Source organism: Parus major, chromosome Z (genome assembly GCF_001522545.3).
Source record: "Parus major isolate Abel chromosome Z, Parus_major1.1, whole genome shotgun sequence".
Classification (NCBI taxonomy): Eukaryota; Metazoa; Chordata; class Aves; order Passeriformes; family Paridae; genus Parus; species Parus major.
In genome coordinates this window covers 18400030-18427074 of record NC_031799.1, presented here as the reverse complement: position 1 = coordinate 18427074, position 27045 = coordinate 18400030, and the positions used below count along the sequence as shown (strand labels likewise).

Sequence of the window (27045 nt, the reverse complement as noted above, 5' to 3'; positions counted from 1 at the left end):
CAGCAACTTCAACTTTCTTAAAGGTAAAGTAACTCCATGACAATTACTAAAATGGGAAAACAAGCATAGGTCTGTGCCTGATGTAGACTTGATGATGTAATTTCCTATTATTTCATTATTCAGACATAAAATGACATAGCATTGGAAACTATGACCACACATATGCTTGCACTTCTTATGTACAACTCTGCAGTATTTCAGATTTGTTCCAATCCTGAATTATTTACCCATATAAACTCATGCCATTTCTCTAATCTGGTGAAAACTCGAGCTTCTTAAATGTCAAGGACACAATAAATGGCAAGTTCTTTGTTTACCAGACCCATAGTGCTGCAGGTTTAACCAGCTGTTAAGGTCCTGCCCCAGTGGGCCAGGCCTTGCAGTCTGTATGTGATTATTATGGTTATTACTGTAGCCAAAGTTTAGATGGGAACATACTCAGTTCAAAAGAGTAAACTTAACAAAAATATTGACAGCTCATCTAGGTGCACTTAAAAGTAATTTTAATGAGTTTTTTTGTGACTGCATTTATAAATTTATTTATGTTTTGTTCAATTTTTCCTAACATTTTCTTTATCTTTACACTGAAACAATTTAGCAGTATTTCTACGGTAAAATTGAAATAAGAACTTTAAGCCCCCAGTATGCAAATGTCAGGTCTTGTTGCATATGTATCAGGGTCCATATAAAGGCCCAAAGTATGGGCCCATCTTTTGTTCCCTGTTGGTATCTATAGAGTACTAGATTTCCCAAGTCTTCTTGTCTGTGAAATGGCATTTTGTCATAAATAGGCACCAGGGAAGAATTTGGCAGTTAATGTTTTTAATTTCTAAATTTGTGTAAGGAGGATTTAACTGGTATCTTGCCCATGGGGATTAATGTAATAATCATTCTATGATTATTGGATTGGTGAGCATGTTCTTGTGCAGCAAGCCAGTGGATTTACATGTCCTGAATGTCAGATTCTTTCTAAAAATTAAAAACCATATTCTTAGAATCATCAAATTATAGAATATGCTGAGTTGGAAGGCACCCATCAGGATCATCAACCCCAACTCTTGGGTCTGTGCAAGACACCCCAACAATCATACCATAAGCCCTGAGAGCATTGTCTAAATGCTTTTTTGGACTCAGACAAGCTGGGTGCTGTGGAATCTCCCCTGAGTTTTCCAGTATTCCACACAGTGTTCCAGTGCTCAGCCACCTTCTGGGTGAAGAACCTTTTCTTGATATCCAACTTAAATCTCCCCTGACTCAGTTTCATGCCATTACCTTGAGTTCTGTCACTGGCCGTGGGAATGAAGAGATCAGTACCTGCCCTTCTCCTTTTGCTTGTGAGGATATTGAAGAACAGAGTGAAGTCTCTCCTCAGTCTCCTCTTGTCCAGGCTGAACAGACCTCAGGTGCTCCTCATATGGCTTCAGTTCCAGACCTTCACCATCTTTGTTGCCCTCCTTTGGACACTCTGTAGCAGCTTAACTTATTTCTTATACTTGAATACCCAAAACTGCACACAGGGCTCGAGATGAGGCTACCCCAGAGCAGACCAGAGAAGGACAATCCCCTCCCTTGCCCAGCTGGTGATGCTGTGGCTGATGCCAGGCATGGATCCTGACCCCAGGACGTGCATGTCCCTCTTGGCTGCCAGGGCACTGCTGACCCTTGTTTAACTTGCCATCTACCAGGACCCCCAGGGTCTTTTCTGTAGTGTTGTTTTCCAGCCTCTCGCTTCCCACTCTGTCCATATGCCCAGGGTTGCCATTAAAGGTGCAGAATCCAGCACCAGCCCTTTTAAAGCTTTGTATGGTTTGTGATTGCTCAGCCCTTTAATTTGCTGAGGTTTCTCTGAATGGCCTCTTTGCCCTTGAGGCAGTCAACAGCTCCTCTCAATTTAGTGTCATCATCAAACTCAATATTCTCTGTGTTCTGTGTCTAAGTTTTTTAAGAAGATGTTGAAGTGAAGTGGGCCAAGGATGGAGCCCTGTGAAACCCTACTGGTGACAGGTCAGCATTCTGATGTCACCCCATTCACTGTAACCCTTTGTGCCCCACAAGGGAGACAGTTTCTTGTCCATTGCATAACCCCATTTAGCTGTGGGCTGGGCATTTTTTCCAGGAGGACACTGCAAGAAATGGCATCAAAAGAACTTCCCTGAAGTTCAAAAAGTTCACATCTACTGGTTCCATTGACTGGCCAGGTAAGCTACCCTGTCTTAGGTTCAGGGCAGGATGTTTCTATCATGAAGCTGTGCTGACTGTTACCAGTGAATGCATTGCCCTTCAGATCTTTTTCAACACTTCCCTGAAAATTTTTTTCTATGAATTTTTTCAGGCACTGAACTGACACTGACAGGCCTGTAAGGGTCTTCCTTCCTGCCCTTCTTGAAAACTGGAACAATGTTTGCCAACTTCCAGTCAGCTGGGACCTCTCAGGAGTCTCATGACACTCAAAATCCATTGGGAGAGCATTGTGAACACATCACCCAGCTTTTTGAGAATCCTCAGATGAATCCCATCAGGCCCCATTTGATTTGCAGGGATTCAGCTGGAGCAGCCAATACTGCACAGTTTCAGGATCAGCTGGGAGCTGATCATTCTCACAGTCATTGTCCTCCAGTTCAGGGTGCTGAGACCCCATTGGTCTGCCATCAGTGTTGAAGACTGGGAAAGAATGTGTCAAACACCTCTACCTTGTCCATGCCCCTCTTTGTGGGGCGACCATCCTCATCCTGTAATAGGTCAATGCTTTTTTACACTGCCTTTTGCCATTAACATATTTGAAAATATGAACATATTTGAAAAAAACCCTGTTTTATTGTTCCCCACAGTTCTGGCAGCTTCAGCTCCAGCTGAGCTTTGATTGCATGAATTTTCTCCCTACAGTGGTGAGCAGCATCTCTCTATTATTCCCATGTCACCTGACCTTGCTTCCATTGGGCAGACAACTTCCTTAATTGCCTTATTTCCAGGAGAACATTGCTGCTCAGCCAAGCTGGCCTGCTGCCTCACCTGCTTGACTTCTGACATTTGGGAATTTCCTGCTCCTGTGCACTAAGGAGGTGATGTTTAAAAAGTGATCAGCGCTGACAGACCCCCACACCAAAGAAACTTCCCAGGAGGACCTTATTAATTCCCTGAGCAGCCTGAAGTCTGTTTTCCTCATGTCCAGAGTTCAGGTTTTGCTGGCATTTTTCCTCAGGTCAACAGAGATTTTAATCTCTTTGTGGTTGCTGTGGACAAGGTGGCCCCAGTCTCTGCTTTGCTCATGAAATCCACCCTGTTGACAAGCAGCAGATCAAGGACATCATCCTTCTGAGTCAGCTACCTTAAGAGTTACTCCATAAAGTTGTCATTCGGGTCTTTAAGGAATCATCTGGTTCAGGCTACACCAGCTGTGTGATGTTCCCAGTTAAATTCTGGCAAGCTGAAGTCCCCCATAAGGATAAGGGCAGTTGGCCTGGAAGGTTCCCTTACTTCCTCAAAGCATAATTCATCAGTGCCATTGTCCTGGTCAGGAGGTCTGTAGTAGACACCCATGATGACATCCAGATTCATTATTTGCACCTTGATTCTTATCCAGAGGCTCTCAATAGTGCCCCTACTAACTGTGCACTTGCCAAGTGTGCCAGACATTCTAACCCTTCCATTACATGTGATGCCACCCTTCCACCTCTTCCACCCTGCCTATCCCTCCTAAACAGCTTGTAAGAAAAACAGCAAACCTGAGTCTTCTCTTCTTGAGGACTTTTTTTTGGAGTTTCCCAATTGCTCTACTTCTGCCAGAAGAAGGAGAAGAATTCTATCAAATTAAAGTATTTTTAGCCTTTCCTGAGTGTGTAGAGATAAAGTTTTAGATTTATCTTTGCCGTATCTAAAATAAAATTCTTGTCCTGAAGTTGTTTAAAAGAGATCTTACCCACTGCTGGGATGATAAAAGTTATCACATCATGAAAATAGTGCCAGCTGGATTTGTGAAAGCTGCTGTCCAGTTGGAGATAAAAAGCCAGGAAAATCCAAAATGCTAGACTAGACCTTGGACATAGAGAAAACTTGGATTTCTCATTTGCAGTTGTTTGGGGGCATGTTTGGGGTTTAGTTTGTTTGTTTATTTGTTTTTAAATGTTCTTTCCCTTTCTTTTGTGCTTCATCCTAATACTTTTAATCTGAATACTTTCAATTTTTTTTGGCAACAGCAAATCAATTTCTTGTATATTCAGAAAGTTATATTTTAGCTACCCTTTGAAGATTCTTCTGTTACTGCTTTTGATCACATTAGCACCTCTTCCATAAGGAAGTTGCCTTCCATTGGCAGACTATAAATATGATAAGCAGAAAATTAATCTTGTTTTGTAATAAAAACCTAGTACTTCTATTAAAATAATGTATATTTTAAAAATGTTGAATAGCAGGTAAAAAAAATTGATTTTGAGCTCCAGTCTCCTTCAATTAAATCCTGCCAAAGGAGGAATGACATAAACCTGTATTTTATATGCCTTTTCAGTCTACCATCATATAATAATAACCTTTCAAATTCAGGTTTGTCAAACATAAGAACAGCTCAATTTCAGTCACCTGAAGTAATTTCAGAATAATTTGCTTCTCATTTTTGTCATAATTCAAATAAATTATATAAGATCATCAAAAGATAGATGTGTGTCTTGTTTTATGAAAGCTGAGATCCTTGTTATTAATATACTTGTGTTTTGAGTTCAAGAACTAGAGTTTATAAATTTGACCTTGACAGTCATTGGTATGTGACAGGAATATAAAGCAGAAGGTTTATTTGAAGCAAACGTGTTGAAGATTTTTCTAGTCTACAAAATCTCCTAACTATGTACTTCACTATTAGACAAAATAGTATTAAAATCATAGCTGGCATGGTCGTTCCCTTAACTTAGTTTGCCAGGCCTGATTTCACTCCACCTCTTCTGTAGCAAAGTTCTATCCAAATACAAGATAGAAAATTATCATACGTGAAGGTTTTACTTCCAGCTTTTAAGAAATCTCTTCATGTGTTCCCAGCCCTCACCTGCATGAAGAATCTTACTTGCAAACATCTGTCTTAAATGGCACAACTGTTAGCCTTGCATAGCAAGTTTCAAGGGTTTGTCACTTGGATCACACAGCCCTCTTTAAACAGTCATTTGTATGCAGCGTGTTATATGCTTTGAATCAATGCCAAATTCAGAGTTCCAATGCCTTGCTACCACTTCAGCCTCGAACAGTTTCTCTGAAAATGCCCTGAAAAGATAATAGCATAAATTTGAGCAGCCTGGGGCAAAGGGATTATTTTTTAATAAACTCGAGCTATGAAAAATAGGAAATATATGCAGTGGCAAATGTGAACAGAAGGAGGAAAATTATGATGGGTTTTAGAAAAGCACAAAGGGTGAAGAAAATATAGTGTTTTGAGGCACAGGTAAAAGTTATGCTGCCCATAAAAGAAAAAATCCCCATTCATTATACAGCCACTGAGTTGCTCTGTAAGATCATAATGTGAATGCATGTCAAGGGTTGAAGGAAGAAAGCAATTACTGATGCCTTGTAGTGGTCAAAACATTTTTAAACTGGATAGCATATGCTGATTTTTAAAGATATTTGTGTCTTAAGTTATAAAATATGAATTTTGTGTGCTAGAACTGTAAATTTTAAGAGTTGTAGTTACAGAAAGAAAAGTAAAGGTGGTTGTGTTATTCTGAAATGGTGTTATTGCTATCCTTTATTCAAATGAGTATATGAAGAGATGGGGAAAGCGTGAACACTTCCAGAAAAAGATTTCAAAACTTGTATAAGTAATATTCCATCTCTGCAGTGGAATTCTCTCGAGTGCTTTCCATATTGCATGCAAAAATGCAAGAAGCAGAGGGACAGCATTTCATCTTGTGGATGAGAAAATCAAGAACAAGGGATTTATGCCTTTAGAACAGAACAATTCCATTTAGAGGGATAGGCTTTGTCTGAACCTCAAAGGAAGTAGGCAACATATCATACCGAGAGATTGCACTAAGATTTTAAACCCTTTGAGGTGGAGTTTTATCTGAGGTTTTAAATTCAAGGTTTTGGGAAGGAAGATAATTCTGAAACAGCACATTTCAAAATGATGCATTTCCCTAGGTATTTTTGTATCGCTAAAGAAATGTAGAGCTAGAAAATTTCTATCAAATAGGAAATTGGAAAGGGCAGAAAACAGTGACAGGATTATTAGACACAGGAAGGAGAAAAATTACATAGTTATATAAAATTCATGTGTGTGTGTGTGTGTGTGTGTGTGGTATGTGTGTGTATAAAACTTGTAGAAGCCCAAGAAAAACCACTGAGAGGATATGAATATATAGTTTTCAGTTTTTTTGGGAAGTGAAAGAAACCTGTCATAGGAAAAAAGTAGGATAAAGACAGTCCTTGCAAAGACATCCTTCAAAAACATGAAGTTTTATCCAAATGAGGAAAATGCAAACATTCTAAAATTTGAAATATTACACATAAAAATCTAATGTGAAAGACCAAATAAGGGAAATAGAAACAAAGGTATAAAGCCATAACAGTCTTTTAAGAAGCCTCCTCCAGATCATGAGGTCAGCTGGAGAGGCTGGAAGAACATAAGTAAAATGAAAGGAAAATTTAACAAAGATGTAAAACAGGAGAACTTACAAAGTCTCTTACAATAGGCTTTTTCCTTGTAAGAGACATCAAAACTTGCCCCAGATTTAGATAACAGTACAAGAAATTGTTAAATAAAAAGGTAAAATGGGCAAGGGCTATCAACAGAACGCTTCTATAGAGGCCCACAAATTAAACAGATTAATTACTAACTGAAATATGAGCTTGCCAAGAAGCAGAGCTTTGTGGTGTTCTAAATGCTAAGTAGGCTTTGGCAAAAAAATAATTTGGTAATACCAAGTTATTCATGGCTCTAAAGACAACTATGCAAAATTGCAAAACTGCAAAACTGCAGAATGTGATAAAATAACAGATGAAATCTAAAATGAAATGTGAAGTGATGGACTCAGTGGGAGCACTGCAAGCTTGAAATTGCACAATGGACTTGGCATGAGCTATGTAGAAAAGGGTCTTTGAGCAAAAGCAAACAGTTGCATGAATATTCTAGCTTGATGCTCAGAGGCCAAGGAAGAAGCTGAAATATTAGGAAGTGTGTGGAAACCAGCAGAATATGAAGTAGAGATTGTTATGCTGGTGTTTATATGCCAGGACTGCCCGTATGTTCAGCAGTGTAGGACGTTCTGGTCAGTTGTCTTGAAGAGTACCTATTTCCGTTAAATAAATGTATCTATTCAGTGCTGGGAGAATAGGCACATTGAAGGACATGCAGAGTATTACAGCTATTTTAAGCCAGTTCCTCCATTAAAAAGAATGCAATCTTGGAACAGTCATTACCCAACAGGCATAAACCTGGGACTAGCAGTGCCTGACCTCAGTGCTGCTGTGTGGTGCGTGGTATCAGGACACACACTGTGTTCTCTTGTGTGTGTAAGAGTCAAAATGTATATGAGAGAAGTTAACCTTGTACATATGATAGGACTGCATGTACTTTGGGCAAAGTCGGCATTGTTTTGTTCAGTCATGATACAATCCCTAGGGCTGAATCAGACTAACCCAACAGCTGAGTCCTCAGTACTAACACAGAAGTGATGCATAAAATAATAGCAATTGGTCTATACACTTATAAACAAAGTTATCAAATATACGGTCATAAGGAAAATATATTTAGTGGAAATACTCTTACTCCAAATTGCTTTTTCATGTCCTGTCCCCACATTCAAACCCTGACTAATTTCCCCAGCTTTCATGTCTCTGATTATCTGTTCTAAGGCATTTTCTAGGGTAAATGCTTGATACTTATTCTGGGATGAATGGAAGTTACTTAAAAAAAAATAAGAAAAAATGTACTAAGTTGACTTAAGAGTCTCTCTAGTGGTCATTCTGTATTCTGCTAAAATCATATTCACTGTCTCCTAAAAATGAGGCTTTATGATATTATCCAAGAAAGAAATAGAATATATAGCAATATCTTTACATTCCTCAGTGCTTTACAATGTGCTACAGTAATTTTACTCCATCTTTTTTATTAAAAATCCAGCATCCTGATGGATATTATCTAATTATCTAATACATACCTGTAATTAATGATATTTCTAGTAACAAGTCCTCCAAAATTTCTGGCACTGATACTCGTGTTGTATCCATACAAAAAAATGTCATAAAAAAACTTTTGAAAATATACTCTCCTTCTTGCATAGCCTGCTAGTGCTTCCTGAAAAGTGGTTCTCATAACCTGTATTTAATGCTTTTCAAATGTAGGAGAAAACTTATGAGAAAGTTTCTCCAGTGTTAACTTAATTTTTTCTTCAATAATATCTTTGGAATTTATATTGTATCTCCAAAAGAATACAGTATTTAAAAATCAAGGGCTGACAGTAAAATTATTTGGCGTTATTGTTAAAACAGATCATGGCAAATATGATTTTGCCTTGAAAAATTAGAGAAAAATGCTCCTGCAAGTGTGAGAAGAGTTTATGTCTATTCTGCTGAGTTTAAATGTTGATGTTACCTGGATCAATGTTAAAATTACCATTTTCTCCACTGGAGAGAGACTGTTTATGTATCATTCTTGCCTACAGAAGAGGTTGTTGTAGATCAGGAAGTTTAAAAAAAACCCGCTAAAATACTAAACTGTTATGATTTAATTCAGTCTAGTTGACAAGTCTAAAGACCATTTATATGCACTCTTCAGAGATGTTAATATTGTATATAGTATATTTCTCCACATAACTTCTAAGTAGTTTTGAAACACTAGCTTTTATAGTAGTGTTTTTAAATTTGGAGAATATAAGGAAAATAGAAATGATAGGAACAAGGTTTTTATCTTTTTTTTCTTTTTAAACTCATATAGCAATGACTTTTTTGGTATGACATTTACAGTCTTGCTTGTTCTGCATTAAGCCAAGTGTAAAATGGAATATTCACACTCATGCCAATTATAATTTTTTTAAAAGTAGTGTAAATGCTTTTTAAATATTGATTTTTTTTTTGAAAAATGTCTACAATGAGAAAGAAATTGTATAGAAAATAGATAATTGAATTAAAGGAGGCAAAAACCAGTCTAACTAGGCACGTTTGACTGATTCCTCGGTTATGCTTTAGAAGAGTTTAAAAAAAAAGACCAGTAGGAATATATTTGGCTCCAAATTTTCCTACTGTCTTGGGGTGAAATGCAAGATGTTACCAAAAGTACATATTCTATTACACTCTGTTAAAACCAGGTGTGAGAGTGTTCTTTATCTGTTTCATTACCCACCCCTCATAACTGGAGGATATCTTCTGTTAATTGGCCAGCTCTTAAAACTAGGTGTGGCAGTGTTCTTTATCTCTTCCACGACCCATCCTCCCTCCAGGGAGGTATCTTCTGTTAATGGTCTCACTTTTATGACTGATAAAATTACCTCATCCCATTGTGAGATGCTCCACCCAGGGGGAGGAGCCAAGCATTCCTACCTGAATATAATCGGGGGCTCGAAACACCACAGCAGCCTTTCTCCACTGGATTTCCAGAGGTGAGACTGGACCCAACTACACCACTGGACCTTCAGAGGAAAACTGCTCCCTTCATTGCCTCAACGGAACCACGTCAGTCACTCCAGGAGGGCTGCAGCCACCATTTCATCAGACTCCTACCAGCACTCTAACCAACAGGGGGTCAGGTTGTATTCTGTCAGTGGGTTGTTTATAATTTTTTTTCTTCATTTTAGATTTTGTACTACTATATTTTTAATTTTAATTTCCTTAGTAAAGAACTGTTATTTCTGTTCCCATATCTTTGCCTGAGAGTACCATGATTTCAAGATTATAATAATTCATGGGGGGGGGGGTGGTTTACAATTTTTTTTTAATTTCAAGAGAGATTTCTGCCTTACTTAGCAGACACCTGTCTTTTCAAACCAAGACACCTACTCAGTCATAACTAGGAAAACACTAGGAAAATAGTGGCTTGCTTAGCGTAGGAGAGAGCATGTACTGATGAAGCTTTTGCCTTTCTTTCACATCTGTTCCAGTTGTCTAGGTCTTTCACAGCCTGTTGCTTTGGAAAATTTCTTCAGTGAAGCTTAGCAGATTCACTGAAGTGTCTGTTCTTTTGTTTTGGCTTTTTTAAAAGTTCCTTTTATTTCCTTTTGTATGTGCTTGTTCTAGGGAAACAAGTCCAACTAAAATGATACAAAACACATTAAAGAGTTCCAGAAGTGGTCCTGGACATTGAATGAGTCATACACTGCAGATATAAGCTCAGGCCTTTTGGATCTTTATCCAAAGTTGTAAAGAGAGCATTGTTTGCTTGGCTCTGAGATTAAAGTCTGTAAACACATTTTTTCAGAGAAATGGCAGTTTTCTTACAGCAGATTGGAGAGACAGAAGATCCTTCAAGAGCTCTCTGTCCTGTATGATAATGTACATTTTTTTCCCCTATCTATTTAACTGAAAGAAAGTTGGCTACCTTACCAGCCCTGATCTGCTCAGAAATAGAGACATGTCAGAGATAATCAGTATGAGTTCTACATTTCACTCATGTAAATGGATGTTGGGTGGCAACAGGGATTAAGCTTTATCTCAAATCTTTGTTGCAACTTTTATAGAAAGATTTTAAGGAGTGATTGGCAACCCAAATCACTGTTGAAAATCTTTCTTGATAATGTATATTTCCAAATGACTAAGTATAACATTTGTATGGTAGTCAAACAGAAAGGGGGAGAAAACTCTTGAGTCTAGTGTTGTATTTTGTTAAACACAGCGCTATTGCAGACACAGGTGACCCTAGAGTAAGACCTACTATCACTAACCATAATCTTGCCAGCTTCCAGCAGCCTGCTCCCCAAAATCACTCTGTTCTACATCAATACAATGAAACCCCTTTGCTCAGGTTTTAGATAGGTGCCTAAGATAAACCAACTTACACATAGTGTATAAAAGAGAGCAAACACAACATATAGGCATGCAGAGTGTTAGTTCCTGATGGAAGAAAATGTCTGTATCTTATTTTCTGGTTGCTAAATGCCTGTTAGAGGGTTCATGGACAGCTGTTGCACACAAGAGATTGTTCAAGGTCAAGTCATATATGATAAAATAGCACAAGAATTTCCCAGGTAGTTTAATGCATTCCTGCACAAATTTTAGGGAGATTTTAAAAAATAAATACTGTTAAAAAAATGTGAGGTTATTTAACAAGTTGGAAGAACATAAGTCCATCAAACTGTGCAGTAACTCCTATTTTGCAGAGTTCTGTAACACCCTTTAAATATGCTTTTTCTGTAAAGAGACAAACATGCATGCATACAAATAAACAACAACAATATCCCAGATGTCACAAAAAACATAAATCTCCTGATTTACCCTGGAATCTGCTCAAGCAGTCTGTCAGAATTCTTTGTTGTTTTTTATTCCTCTTCTTATGATATTTCTCTAGTATTTATTTTTTTCTAAACTTCTTAGAACCTGAAGTGGTAATATTTTGCTCTGTATGAATGTGCCACTTTTTCGATGGAACTTCACACCCTGAAAATATCTTGAAAGAGCAGGGAAAACTAGAGCTATAAACAGATCATAAGGGCAAGTTGTTTACATTGATTTTGTCATCTCTTAATCACCTGTTCAGAAAAAAAAAAATTGTAATTGAGCAACCAGCTCAGAAGAAGCATTTACATTTTTATTGTCCTCTATAATTTAAAAAATAAGCAGTATCAGAAAAATCTTCAATTTGAAGTCACCAGCTTTTTTGTTAGTCTTTGTTGTGCTTACATTTTTTATATGTTTATATGTTATTGTTTAGGCTTAATGACTAAGGTGATGAAATAAAAGTTTGTATATATTGTTCTGCTTGTAGTCCAAAATTAGTATCTTCTGTTTGCACTGCTTCTTTGGATAATATTTTGGTCATACCATGTTCAACAGGAATAAAATCCATCATATTTTAATGAAACCTTGGAAAGCTTGTAAGGTCTGGAAGAAGGGCATCTATCTGTGTGACTCATCCCTGTTAGAATAAATGGCACCAGTCTAGCTGCTGGAAGTACCTTTGGGCTAGTTCAGTGGTGTTATGTGCAAATTCTAGGTATTGCACCCACAGGAAAATGAGGATTAGGGAATGTTCTTCAGTCTCTTCAATTAAATGTTCACAGGACAAGAAGTTACCTCTCCAGAATTCAGCTTAATACTGAATAGCCTGCATTTTCCTCCTAGATTTTAAGAGCTCTGCTATCCTGTTTTCTGGCTGTGATGTGGACTGATGTATTATAGTTGTTCATAGAAAAATGCCTGAAAGTGTTTAAAATAGAAAGTCACGTAATATGTAAAAGAAATATTTGACCCCCATTTAATGTGGTAGTACTATTTTCATCAGTTAAAGCCATAAAATTATACCTTGATTTCATACATAGTTCTAGGTATTTTATTAGACTTCTATGAATTTTGTAGTTTAATTAGATAAGTGTATTTCTCTCTTGTGTGTATTGCTGGAATAGACTGAACAATGATTTATTTACTTTTTTGTCCATTATAAAAATAATATTAAAATACTCTTGTGGATACTGATTTTTGCTGATATAATTGATGTTATATTAGGAGATTTTCCTGTAGCATCTCTGTTGGTCAGAAATCATATTTTATCTCCTCTTAGCTGGCTGAGCTAAGGAAAAAAATGTGTGCAGAAATGTAGCTGGCTCAAATGAGAATATAAATCTTTTAACTGCCTGATCTCAGAGCATCCGAATTTCCCTTTAATTCCACTTTTCCATGATTATTGCAATGCATGTAGCCAGAGGCTGACAAATGCTTCTTTTCAATACTGGGATGCCATGCCATCATCAGTTGCTAGGGGTTTTTGCTTAGTTATTGTTTTAATACAATGGAAAATTTGTCAAATTCTGACAACTATATGAAAGTATCCCACTGCTGGTTTAAACATTCTTATGCTCTTGGATTTGAAAATTAATCTAGATGACCTTATTTCTTTGAATTTTTAGCATATGTATTGGTTTGAATAGCATATATGTTAAAAGATGCCATTAGACTGAGAAGCTGGGTAAAAATATCCAATAAGCCTTATTTCATTATTACAAACACTACTGCCAATGTCTAGTTAAATATACTTGTGGGGAAGAGCCTGTAATCAGAAGCTCATAATCTTTTGCAATTTTTTAAGTTGGTATGCATTTGTTATTGCCTGTAAAACGTGATCTGTTCACGGATATGTTTGCAGTATGGTTCAGGGTGACTATGTGTTGAATGAACTAGTGATACATGAAACATTTGCCCTGGTGCATCCTGGGATGTGTGCAGCTTTTATACACTGATGAAGTGTCTTACAAGTGAATGTTGAACAAATTGAAAGGCCTTTGTTTTAATTATATAAATTAATTTCTTTCCATATAGAAGCTATTTGGATGATCAAGGGATAAAACCTCACCTTTGACTTGCAAAACACCCCTGATTTAGTCCCAGTCACCATGAATAAGAATACCTGGAGTCTGCATGGGAAGAGCAAGAGTGTAAGTAGAAGGTTTTCTTTTTCTCGCTTTTTAATTTATTGTCAGTATTCTTCCACACTACTTCTATGTTGTGTTAGGCTTTCAAATGCCACTCTGTGAGGCAGAATGATAAAATCATTTTTACTTGTATCCAAATTTTATATCTGTAACCTAAATAAATGTGTCTTCAACACCCAGATATAAGATTATTGAATAGTAGTATGGTTTGAGTGACATTTTTCTTTTGTTGTTTGTAATGGACACATTAATTTTCCACATTTTTTTTTTTTTTTAAAAAAAAAGTTGTTAGAAGTTAGTCTTTTCTTGAGCATTCATTGAAATACAAGATTATATAATGTCTACCTTGTACTCAGTTGTAAATGTATGAAATGTATGCCCCTGCACTGATGTCAGGGACTGCACTCGATTGGATACAAAATGTTGACTATGAAATATTCCAGGAGTTCAGTGAGAAAATAAGCTAATTATATAGGCATAGATTTAGATAAGGCTTAATTTTGCTTTTTTTCTGGTCTTTGTCCTGTGTTTAGTCCTATGTGTATAAGTCTCTCGGTATCCAGAGAGCTCTTCTGAAACAGAGAGGTTTGGACATTTCAGACTCTGAAAGATATTTTTTAACCTGCAAAATAAACTTCCTTATTTTTATGTTAAATCCTAGCATATCTTGCTCTGCGAACTTAATTAGAGCCATCTGCAACTATTTTTCTTTGAACTGGGTACATAGGATATTTCCTACTGTTTGTTGTTTTGAAATTGTAAAATACATAATCTCTGAGGAATTATTTTAAGCTATGTGGTTTTTGACTACTACTAATTTTTTTGACTACTGCTTGTAGGGGAATAATGAAAATATTTGAACAAAAGTGACTTTGGAGAAGCCTCATTAGACGTGTTGAGCACAGCCAAAGATTTCATGTCACATATCAAATCCTCCATCGTTCCACATGCCTGTCAATTTGAATTTTCTTCGTCAAAGTCATCCCTGGTCTGCCAGACCAGTCATTTAATGAAAAGACCAACTGGTGAAAAAAGTAAAAATGCCATCAGCTGAACTGAATAATCTTAAAAAGAAGGATGGAATATAATTTTTATTTTTATTTAATGGGATATTGTCACATACCTTTCAAGAAAGTTTTTATCCTTTTAGGCAACATGGGAATCAGTGTGTTGGTTCAGTGGTTTGAGATGTCAGTGAACATAATTTACTTAATATAGAAGATGAACCTGCAGACATGTGTGAACATTTGGGTATTTTCACCAAATATAGAACTCACTGTGCATCATGAACTAACTGAAGCTAACTTCAACAGTGTAGCATAGTAGAAACTGCTGGTAGAAAATACTAAAACATTTTCATCCCTTTTCTGACAATACATCTAGTACTGTTAACATAATTTGCAAGTGATCTTGTCTTTAGAAATATGTGATTAATATTTATTAACTGTACTTCTTCTAATAGATTTTTTTTATTCCATTACTTGAAATATCCTCAGATGGCATAATACGTCTAATCCTGCTAGATATTCGCTCTCTCCCTGATGGTTTGCAGAGTATGGCTATTTGTTCTTTTCTTGCTAGCCTATGGAGTTGCACTGAACTGTTTTCATGAGAAGGATTTATATAATCATAATTTCTTTCTTTCAGTGTTGCTCACAGCATTCAATGAGGATGTCAGCATCCATGTCCTTTCAGTCTATGTGTACTATTTGTCTAATACTTTTTCTTAGGTATCTTTAGGTAGCTCTTCATTTCTTTTGTAACTTTTCCTCTTAAATAATTTCCTCCTTTGCTTTTTTTGTTCCTCTTTTCCAGCATTTTCAACTCTTTAGAATATTCTAGGTGGTCTAATGCTTATAATTCCATGACTTATCATTTCTGAAATTACAGCTAAATCTTTGTCCCTCTCTGTCACCTTTCCTCTCTTCCTCCCTGTAATTTTTTTTCCTTCTCCATTTCCACCCTCTCCCCACAACAGTTACTTCTGGTAAACAATAGAGTTTTTGTTCCCATTCTGTGGTTGTACTGATCAGCCACAGAATGAGATTTTTTTTTCCAATATTTCTTATAATAAACTGTGAACTTGACTTTTTTGTGTGTTTCAGAAGGGCTTCATATTTTCATAACTACATAAGCAAGGCAAAATATTTCCACACACTATTTCTAGAGCTTTGTGAGTATATGTGGATATAATTTGTTTTTTATTGAAAAGCAATAAAAAAGTATTTTTTGGTAATTCCAAAATTCAAACTTCTAGCCTATCTTCAATGAAACTGGCATTGCATGCAGCTAGCTTTACTGACAGAACAGCATCTATAATAAATAACTTTTCAACAAAGTATTGTAATAACTAGATTTCTGTGGGAGTATACTGGAGCGTAGTTGGTCAGCTAAAGGAAGTAAGATTACTTTCAGGTGATGAGCATTCTAGTATCAAGAATGAAGTCTGAATGTCACACTGTGTGGGATTTTATCTTGGAACATTGTGTCAGAAGTGAGTCAATCCTTGTGAAATCTCAAAGTAGCTATATTGCAAGAAAATGAACCAAGAAAGAGGATATATTTAGCAACTGGGTCTGCTTAAACTGTGGCATTTCAACAGCTTCAGTAACAACAAAAGAAAAGGAGTGGGGGACAGAAAGGAAAACTAGAAGTTTAAGGGTATTTTGTCTGCCCTTCTAATTTATTATTATCTGTAAAAACCTAGAAGTACAAGACTTTTGAATTCGTAAATATAAAAAGTGTATTTTCAACAATGATAGCTTTAGGATAAACTGCAGATCACTAATAGGAGACAAAGTGGCTGACATTTTATGACAAAAACTTAAAAAGCAAAGTTTTGTCCACTGGGGTCAAAAAACTGTGGACCTCAAAATGGAATGCTCCCCAAGGAGAGGTTGCAGGAAAGGTTCTGAGAGCTTGGCTGCATGCAAAAGTTGTGAGCAGGGGGAGGTGGTGGTGGCAAATCATGCAAAGCAGGCACAGAGCACCCATAGAGAAGTGCAAAGAAGGCCAGAGAGCTATTTGCAAACAGCTGACTCACAGAGATGTTTTCATCCAAAGTTCTTAGGGCTAGATTGTCATAACCTTTGCTTATGATGTGGGGGAGTAAAGAGAAGTTAAACACTTCTTTTATTCCTATGCTCATTTCTCCTTAGATGATGAGTCTCAGAGAAGACAAGGGCCAAGGGCTCTTAGTCTGCCACTCCTCCTGTAGGGAGAGGGAGTGTCATCCTATCTACTACCCCAGACAAATGCACTACACTCCTCTGCTCACCATCTAGAATAGTTAGTCAGTAACACTCAATACCAAAAAGCAGAGTGATGTAGTTCTCCATTGAGAGTGCGAGGCAATTGCAAAGGAGTTCAGTTCCAGGCCCTTTCTGGCACAGAGCAGTTCTGTCAAACAGAAATTCTTGCTTTAGGTCAGTAGCTCTGAGTAAGCAATTTGTCAACAGACAAACTTGCAGTGTTCCAGAAGCATTTTTCATAATAAAATTGCATTAGTTACAAATAAATTGATTTTTCTTTCATCACCAATGGTTAGGTCCATTTGTTATCTCATTGAAGGATACTTAGAGAGAGATTGCTTGGACTAACCATTCTTAATTAATGGGAAGCAATTACATTACATATTCTTTGCCTTATTCCACCTCTCTATCTGTAATACAGCCTTTGCAAATGAAACAAGTGATAGAAAAGGCAAAGGTGGGACATTGCTAAAGGGCAAATTGAAATTCATACAGTGGTGCTATTTTTCCCTTAATGTCACTGGTTGGCTGGCAAAATGGACATTTTATGCAGCATTTATCTGATGTAAAGCATCAGCTTATGCACAGAGAATTTCTGAGGAGAGAGTAAGCAATGCCTGGGATAGCTTTCATCCTTTTTTTCCGAACGTTCCTTCTACGGGGTCTAGTAATAATACCTGTTGTGAGAGTCCAGTCTCAGAAACAATACCTGAATTTGGATCCTATTAAATTTATTACTTTGTTAATTTACTGTATTCACATGTGTGCACTTGATAATATCCTTTTAGTTGTGGGATTATCTTTTGGAAAGAGAGGAAAGGTACTATTGCAGGAATACACTAGTTTATTCCTGACACACATATTGCATGTGTTCATTTCCTCCCACTCATTCTGGATTTCTTCATTTTAGTCTTCCACCCTTTCCAGTCTTTCATGGAAGTTCTGGCTAATGCTTCCAGCTACCCTGTTTTGTTCAGATCTCAAAATCTATTCTCCATACTTTTCTTCCTTCTGACTCTGATATTTCTGTGATTAAAAGACATGTTTTTGCCATAAATCTCTCTTTTCTTCCCTTGACTCTTCTCCTAGTTCATCTTTTGCCTATGTTCCTAATTAAGTTCCAGCCTTTTTGAACCAAGTCTTACCTCCTTATCTAGGGCCTGGGCAGTATTTAGAATTTTGAAACATAACTGCATCGTTTTGGAACAGGAAACATTGAACTCCCACTCATGTGCTAACAGACATAAAAATCCTAATCTGTAACTCAAATGTCATCCACAATTATGCAGATCTAAAAAATAATCTGTGGGGAAATTATATTTATTTTGTCCAAATTACATCAACAGGAAAAAAAAAATCTCTTGGTGGGTTGAGTGGGTGTGACAGAGTTTTATATCTCAGTTACAGTAGCAAAACCCTGAATTACACCTAGGTCTCTACTTGTTGGAGTCCTTGCACATTTGTGTCGGCATCCTTTGTCCCAGTTCTTCCTATCTGCAAAAACAATCGTCTGCTGGGAGGTTGTATCTTCTCAGCAATACATTTATGTCACCCTGAAAACTAAGACTTTTGATCTTGTTTACATAATTTCTAAGAACTTTCCCAGGACAGTGACTGTGAACATAAATAAGTATACATTCTTTCTGATGCACATCTTTTGATGGACGTCTCACACAACCAGTGGGGTTGGAAAGGTGGTAAGCTAACCATCCAATCCCTGGCCATTGCTGAAAATCTATAAATGCTGAAGCTGTAAGAATAAAACCAGTTTTTTTTTCCCTGTCATATGGGAGCAGTGTCTATGTGAATCATTGCATGTCCTACAGAGACACATTTATGCTCTCAGTTTTTCCACCCCGTGCCTTATTTCAGACTCTTGAAGAGGCACAGTTTATGGTTCATGGGAAGGACTGGGAGGAGTCAACCATTTGTTTCAGAATTACACCTACTTCTGTGTTTTACTCAGAGCATTTATTCCAAATCTGACACCCTATCCAGCCCTTTTGTTTTTACTGTTTGGTGGGAGCTGCTCCTACCTTTGGAATAATTCAATGCAGAGGTGAAAATAACATCAGAAACCCCTGAAGATCTCACTCTATGACTATAAGAAATTATGCTTAACCTAAAGAGTGTAAACTTAAATGAAATAGATGTTAAAGGGTTAGAAAAGGAAAACATGGATAGATTACTGAGTCCTGGAATAGGCAAATTAGAAGTAAAGACAATAAAGATCAGGACTTTATACATTCCACTTCATACTGAAGGCAGGTAGTGGTAAGGGAGGAGTAAAGGAAAGACATGAAGGTGGTGGAAAATGTAATTAAAACACAGTAATATTAAAGATTTAATGGTCTCCCTACTCTTGCTTCCCACTTATTACAGTATATTTCTAATACCTGACTGAGTTTCTAGATGATCTTCTCTCTTAAAATATGAAGATAGGCTGGCTCTTCATTTTGCAAACACTGTATCTTTTGACTCCCTCTTTCAGACTAAATTTTGAAATGGTGCCTAGGAGAAGGCTGACAGAATGAGGGATACAGGAGAATATGCAAGTAACTGATGCACATGATATATGGAGAGAAATGCCATATTGGATAATTATTTTTAATGTAAATTCTGCTCTTATTTGTCTTTCATTTGTCATTTTAAATTGTAGTTAGTTATTGTCATAATCTATGCATCTGCCAGAGTGCAATGGATATTGCATGCTCATGTTCTTCATGACAAGGTCCTTGAGATATTTATAATACAAATACTAAGTATTTTAAATAGAAATATAAAATATCAAGATTTTGGAAGTATGATAGTTATAGAGCACTAAAGAATGGTAAGTTGAAGTCACATGCATGATATTTTTAGGGGAACAAATACTGTGGTAATGGCAGAACCTAGCTGCTGTTTTTGTTGAAAATGGAAATGGCCTCATACTAGTTGTTACGAAAAAAAGATAATTCCCTGGCAAGGATTACTGTTCCTTGGCCATTGACAGTATCAGGAGACATGAAGATTTAAAAACCATTAAGAGTTGAATAGTATTAAAACTTGAGGAGGTTGACAAGAACAGTATAGTCCAGAATTAGGACTGCCCTTCTGCACTTAGATGGCGGTCTTGCTGTTGGAGTTTTGCAATTTCTATTTTGTTTCTTTAGCAATGGCTTCAGAAACTGCTGTGACTGTATGTAAAAAATGAGAATTTTTTTCTTTATGTTGTACAGTTTTTTTCCCTTTTGACACAGGCAGTGTATCTTGTGTTTTATTTATGTATGCATACAATGTTTGTACAGATAAATATAGAGCCTAGAAAGGCAGAAAGCATATGCTATGTATGTCCATTAGCAAGCCCTTAATGAAGGAAGAACATGATTGGATTTCCTTAAATGAATAAAAAGTTCCATTAAAAAAATCAAATCCAGTTCTGAAAAGAGCTAATATCAAACTTGCTTTTCTATGGAAATATGAGGCTTCTGTCACTGACCTCTAAGTGTGTTACTTTATGTAGGACCTCAGTAAGAACACTGAAAACCACCTATGAACAGTGAAACTGCATGATCTGTAGCCCCTGAGCAGATTAATCTGGTGGCTTGAGGTTGAAAACCTCATATTATCTATGAAGGGCCTGGTTAAATCTTCAGATTCTCACCTGTTTATTTCAGCACTGCAGAATCTGGGAATATCTGTTTTGTCAGTTTATTTTCTTTCTCCCTGCTTTTTAAACTTTATTTTAATTTAGATCAAAAGTCATCTAAAGAAAATAAAGAATATATTGAAGATTTGGAGAATTTCTGCTTTTCATTTCATCCTTTGATTTTATGATTCAATACAGTTTGAGAGCACAGTTAACAGAGAGACAAGCAGCATTATCTCTAGCCAAGTCTGTGCAGCAGAAGTCCCCATAAAGTGCTTCCTTCAGAGCTGGGACTGGACTAATGTAAATATATCGATTTAATTTTAAATACTTTGATTTTCCAAGTGGAGAAAAAGCTGTTTCTAAGATTTTTGAAGAAATCTTTTGGTCAGTTGTAGCTGAATATTTGGGGATAGATCTTAAATTGTGGTCCCTGAAAGACCAAATGAGGCCTACTAGTTATTTTTTTCATGTCTCTGTAAAGAGAGGGGTCAAAATAAACAAATTTTGTGATTTGTTCTTCCATATTCCACTTCTGTTATTTCCAATTTTCACATTTAAATATGCAAAATAACTAGAAGTATCCCAACTCCTCCCTTTGTCTCTTCATAGAACTAGTAAGTATTATCGTATTATTCCACACTTTCAGGAAGTGCTAACAAAGATGGCTTTTTATTTTGAAACCTCCAAAAGGCTGTGATTTACTGTCTCTGCCCTGTCAGTCCTAAGCTGGAAAAAGGAAGGAGGCTCAAATTTCCTCGAGGCTAGTACTCATATCTCATATCTCAGATCATGCATTCTAGAAAATGATTTGATTTTGATTTTTCAGATCTTTTTTTTTTCTGCTGTTGTGCTTCTGTTCTCATCCCCTCTCCCCAGCCCCTGCCTTTTTTTAAAAGTCAGGATAACTTGCCTAGAGACTTAATTACTTATCCCTCACCTTTATAAGTACATGAAACAATGGAAACCTTGGATCTGATGGACTTTCACTGTGATTTGTGACCTTCCTGAACACAATCTTCCTAGATAACTGTAACTTCCAAGATTTTTTTTCTTGCTTTGGGTTCCTTGCTGTTAGCTTTCACCTATGCTTTTGACACATGCTTACACCTTTTTCATGATCTTACCTGCTTTTTTGGAGCATTTTCTGGGTCCCTGTTAGGATATTAGACCATCCATCTTCCTTTCCTATTTAAGATCCAGAAAGCAGTGAAGACTATGGTGCAATGTCGAAAATAGTCTGTTACAATCTGCAAAATAAGCCAAATTCTGTTAGCTCTTTTACCAGATATTACAGATTAGGACATTGCAGCATCTCATCTGGACATTTTGCTGTAAAATATAATAATAAAAACAGAGTTTTGAAAAAATTAGGGCTCCCCTTAAAAAGCAACTGCAGCAATATCAAAGAAATACTTAATTTGGTATCAAAGAAACCAGATTTATTTTTGTAAGGTAATTTACATGATCTTAATTAAGTAGAAGCTACAACTGATTTCAAGATGATTTCAAAAAATGAATTAACATACACAATATTTTTGGCTAAAGGACTGGAAAAAAAATCAAATTTTTTTGAGTTGGGGGATATTTTTTATAATATACATGTTATACTTAATTATTTTAAATTAGCATGCCTTGAGAAAATTGATTTCAAAACATAAGTGAACTTTTGAAAATACTTAAAGGCAATGATGTCCAATTCCTCCATTAGGTAAATGAACTACAGTTTTTGACCTATGTAATTTGAAACGTAGACAAAGACTATGACACTCTTACCTATGTGATTTTCTTTGCAGGTTTTTCATAAATTGTGTCAATTAATAAAAACTTTTATCAGTTTCTGGAACAGGACATTGCTTATCATTAATTTTTTTAGCAGCGATCAATATCTGCATTACATGACACATGTCAAGACCTAGATTTTGCTTAGTAACAACAGTCTCTGAATAATAAAGTAAGAACAAATGAATTGGGATGGGAAGGGAAATTTAGACAGACAGTGAGGAAAAACACATTAAACTGCTATATATCTAAAAGTATCTACTTCTGGTCTTGTTTTTGGTGTCTTTGCTTCAGTGATAAGATGCTAGATATTTTCTCGATGCCTTTGAAAATTCCTCTAGAAATAATTTTCACTTATTATTCTCTTCATTAGGAACCAGCTCAGTGTCACAGTTCAGAGAGTAAAAAACCAAATCGCAGTGGTTTTACTATGCTCTTTTCAAAATAAAACAATTGTCTCACTGCAAATATTTTTACTTAATGATCCTCTCTTGAGAAAGCAAATTAAGATTTCTCTGTTCCTCTATTGAAACACCAAAACAACTTTCTTTGTTACGGGGGAGGGGTTGTTTTAAAAAAGAAAAATGAGACACTACATTGGAAAATGAGATTAGATAAAGCACTGAAGAAAAAAGCAGTTGGAGAATATGTGGTTTTCTAATAGAAAATCTGTGAGAGGAGATGTGTGATCACAAAAATGAGCGTGGTTTTATGACTGTACCCAGACCTTCATCCATGTTGCTTTGCAGGCTGGTTCTGGCATTGCTCTTTGTATGTTATCTAACATTTTTTTCTCTCTTGCATCTTCAGTTGCATCTTAGAAAAACTAAACTCATGTAAAGGAGATCCAACAAGGATCCTACAAAGATATGTCACTTATCCATTTAATTATTCTTACAGCTTTTTTCCTTCCCGTGCCTTTGGGGTCACTTCAGAGTGAAAAATCTCAGTTCATAAAATATATATAAAAATAGCAGTCTTTTATATTCTTTTTTGCATTTTATCTTGATCAAATAAAACTGGTACATGATAGTAGCAGATAAGAAATAATTGGAACACTTTAAAAACTTTTGAGCCTCTTCTAGAAGCCATAAATATTGAAAGGGCTCCGGTTTCTTTCGTTGCACAGTACCATATACTTCACATGTAGTGAAGCAGTCCCAGTTAACCATTTACATTTTCTTAATCGGGGATGCATCAGAAGTCTGATCAGAACCGTTGCTATTTTACAAGCATCTGCTATTTTCATGATTGTGTCTTCCTCTTCATCTGCACTTCGGTACAAAGATTTAATTAAAGTAGTTAAAATAACAGACAACAGATGTGATCTACTGAAATACAAGTCAGCAGTTTGAGATTCCTCTGTGGATGAACAGAAATTAAAACAATTAAGATTCTGCAATTTATTTCAATTACTTTAAGTACCAAGTTTAGTTAAACACTGTTGTCTTGCAACATTGCTTTCCGATAGCTAATAATGTGGAATTCTTAAGAGCTGCCTACAGTCTTCTCAAAATCTATTTTGGAGATAGGAAACTCCTGCCTTTTTTCTGACTTCCTTATGAGAGTTTACCTTATTGTTTCTTTAATTCCTGGGCTTTTTTTTTTTACATTAAATAATCCACAAACTATGCTCTTGTATGAGTTACCAGAAGCAGAGTAGAGATTGGAATCCCTAAATCTTATATATTGTCATAGCAATGGTGCTGCACAGTGAATGAAGTATGGCTTGCATAATTCCTTGGGAAAGCTGTGTTTTGATTGTTTCAGTTGCAAGCTGGGTGTTCAATTGTGGCTGGGTAAGCCTCAAGCCTTCACTTGTGTTCTTCAACTATAGAATTTTATATTTGTAGAAAATTGTCTGCATATAGAAACAGGAAAGAAAAAATGACTTTTTCTTTTTTCCTCTAAAATAGTCTAATTAGAATTAAATATATACTAATTAATTAGCTTGTGCTGACCATAATGTCTTAAATTGTTATGTTGCTGCCCAACGGACTTCATCACTTATCAGAGAAATCAAGATAAAAGGGGATGCAAATTAGGAAATAAATATATTGGATGCTTATACCCTAATCATGCCTTTCCCTTCTTCCCCCCAGTGTTCACAAGTACTAGGTCTCTTTTTTTTTTTTAGTTACTCATGTTCTTTTTCTGTTCCTCAATGCATAACAATTCCTTCTACTCTTCTAGTTTCTCTTTGTGATTTCATTTTAAACTTTAACCTCTCTTCTGGCTGTGTTTCTCCATAAATAATCCCTCTTAATGGTAAATGTAAGGTAACCAAAAAAATAATTCCACTATATTGTTCTAGGGTTGAATTAATGAATAGAGATGTAATAGAAAAACCACAGTAAGAGTAGTGAGTTTGGGAGGTAATATTATGCTGTCTATCAAAACATTGCAATCTTGCTGTGGTGCATAAACTGAAAGAATTAATATGATGGAATTCATGCATCACCACATCACTAAGGAAAACACAAAAAAAAAAAAGAAAAAATAGTGCAGTTAAGTATCATGTGATTAAGTAGACCAAAGCACTACTTTCACAGAACTGAATGATATTCTTTCCCATAGAACAAAACTATTCCCTCAAGAAAAGCAGCTATTGACTTAGCAATATTCCTTGAAGCTTTGCAAAAGAATCCTCAGAGCTTGGTAGAGTGCAATTTAAAATATGTCTAAAATGAATTTATTACCTTTGCCATGGCTCTGGTAGGTACTTTATGATATGTGATACCTTAGGATATAAGGATGGAGTTCCTTTCACACTTAGCATAGGTTTTATTTTTTAGCTTTTCATTATGCTTTACCTATAATGAGATCCTGCATGCTGGCTTTCAGTCAAGAGCAGTCTCAGTTAAAGACTGAGTGGTGGGACAACATGCAGTTACTAAAAGAAGATACAGAACAGACAACCATGTTTAAATGCTACAGCATTTATGAAGCTACCAACCTCTTCTATGAGGCAATAAGAAAAAGATAATGTTGGTGGAAGTTAAATTTTAAAATCATGGTGTGGGAGCAGAGACATAAGTAAAACTGTCAGGGGTCACAGATTTGTTAATGACACACTGACAATATTTTCATAGAATTGTTTGGATTGGAAAGGACCTTAAGTATTATCTAGTTCCAGCCTCCTGACAAGGGCCAGAATACCTGCCACTAGACCAGGAGTCAAAACCTCGTTCAGTCTGGCCTTGACCTGTGGATGGGGCATCCATAGCTTTCTCTGGGCACTGTGTTCTAGTTCCTAATCAGCCTCACAGTAAAAAAATTCTTTTTAATATCAGCTCTAAATCTACCATCTTTCAGGTTAAAACCTAGCCCTTTGCCCTTTCAATGCCTTTGTAAAAAACCCCTCTCTGTCTTCCTTCTAGTCTCCCTTCAGGTACTGTAAGGCTGCAATAAAATTGTTCCAAAGCTTTCTATTTTCCAATCCAAATGATCCCAATTCTCTCAGACACTCCTTGTATGGAAGGGCTCCACCTCTTGATCATCTTGGTGTTCCTCCTCTGGATTGACTCCAGCAGATTCACCTTCCTGTACTGAGGACCCCAGAGCTGAATGCAGCACTGCAAGTGGAGTTTCACATGAGTTTAGTTTGAGGAAAATTGATGAAAAAAAAAGAGAACTGTTGCTTTATGGAGAATTTGCATCACAGTCTTTGGATCTTTTTCAGTCTGAAAAACCTAGAGGAATAACAGCTACAGAACTTGCTGTGGTTGTTTCAGTGTTCAATACTCGCTCCTTCCAGGAATGAGAACCAGGGAAAAGAATGCTGGGATAACAGTATAGCAACTCTTTAATTATCCTGTAGTGAACAACAATTTGCTAAGACACTCATATTTCCAATACAATGGTGTGTACTTCAAGCTGTGAGTCAAAAATGCCAGCAGCTTCCTCAAGCATTAGGGCACCATTCTGCCTTTTTCTGTCCATGACAACCCTTGGACCCCCCACCCCAAGGAGCTCCTTCTGGAGCTTTGAAGTAAACACTAGTGTTACAGAAATGTTTTCAGAGTGGGGATTTTCAGGGGGAGGAATTGCTTAATTTACCTTTGTTGGTGTGAAGGTGAAAGGTTTGAGGTTACAACTTAGGTGAAAAGTTTGTGTATTAGAATTATATGTAATAAAACTTGCTTACACAAATCTCTTTCAAATGCTGTCTTGGTATTCTTCCCTTACAGCAGTCTATCACAGATATCTAACATTATTAAAATCAAAACCTATTTCCAGTGTAAGAATCTATTTTATGGGTGGTAAAGTTCATTAATAGCATCACCAAGGAACTCAGAAATAACACGGTAAGCATGCTTTCTTTAGAGGTGCGATAAACTGAAATTATGGACACCAGAGTAGCAGTCGCAGATGTACTTGCCTATTCTTTGGTTGGTGCTCAGAGGTTACAGGGCTGCCCAATAGGATGATTGTGCTGGAAAGACTTTAATTTGCTGGCTGGGTTAATAAACAGGAGCAAGGAAAGGCTCAAGCAAGAAACGGTATTTCTCTCTATTCATGAAGCACTGAAGAGTACAAGTTTTCCAAAGTACAGAACAGAAATAGGAATCTGTGTCTTCAGTGAAGACAGAAGACATTACTTAGCATTTGATAAGCAGAAGAGTGGGGAAAAATGTTTGAAAGTTGGGATTTCTTACTGGAACATAAATATGAAACAAACAGTCTAAATATATGCAAAGAAAAATATAAATAATAAAAAGTTCCTTTATAAGCTCAGGACTTCTGGAGTTATGGCTATTTGTTGTCATTCCTCTCCTGGAGTAAAAACATGGAATGATTCTTCTTGCTGTGTAATGTTTTCAAAGAACTGTGGCTC

General features: G+C 36.4%; 1 long non-coding RNA gene across 2 annotated transcripts in view; it reads left to right on the top strand.

Moving 5' to 3' along the window:
- Positions 1 to 27045, top strand: part of LOC107216175 — a 134245-nt gene that overhangs the window by 54482 nt on the left and 52718 nt on the right. The window contains exons 1-2 of one of the 2 annotated variants that reach the window (XR_004500427.1): positions 9248 to 9716; positions 13435 to 13550. This is a non-coding gene — a long non-coding RNA (uncharacterized LOC107216175). Of the gene's footprint in view, positions 1 to 9247; positions 9717 to 13434; positions 13551 to 27045 lie in introns of those variants that run through there. The other variant, XR_004500428.1, reaches the window with a different exon arrangement.